Raw genomic sequence first — 719 nt, forward strand, 5'->3', positions numbered from 1 at the left:
CAACAGCATTTAGATTGCAGTTTGTAAGGAAGAAACACAACAAAATGGAAGCTTCAAAATGAAACCAGCAATGTACACCAAAACAATTACTCAAAAGCATAAGGTTGACAACAGATTATACAGCAAAATTTAGCACTAGGGTTACGGATAAAATATCTAAGGCAGATTCCAAAGCTTGGAAAAGCGCCGACCACACACCAGATCTAAGCAGCGTAATCGAACAAAAACTTAGTCAAATAGTCATTGTTCACGTAGAAATGAATAAAACTTGTACTGCACCTCGAAGAGAACAGTGTCTAAGAGCCACTGAATGTACGCATATAGCGCCAAGCGGCTCCGGCATTAACCACCCGCTCCAACAGGTCGTCTCGCAGTTTAACTGCGTGAACGACCAACAAAAATGAGACCAAGTGATCTAGACAAGTGCAAAACCAATGCAGGATACAAACAGACGTGGAATCGGCTATCCGGCCGCAGCAGCCCATTTACATCTGGAGCCGTTGGACTTTTTTTAACTTGTTATTTCTACTTGAAAGTCACGAACACCATAAACTCACACAAAGCTGTCACCATCGATGGCATGGAAGCGTGTTACCGCAAGAAAAACACACTTCCGTGAGCTAAATCAATTGGCAAACAAATTCTAACTGCAACTTCAAAGCGCTGGGGAAAAATATTAACATCTAAAAAAACAGCAGATTCGTGCAAAAAAAGACATG

Source organism: Trypanosoma equiperdum (genome assembly GCF_001457755.1).
Source record: "Trypanosoma equiperdum strain OVI genome assembly, contig: ctg_1751, whole genome shotgun sequence".
Lineage (NCBI taxonomy): Eukaryota > Euglenozoa > Kinetoplastea > Trypanosomatida > Trypanosomatidae > Trypanosoma > Trypanosoma equiperdum.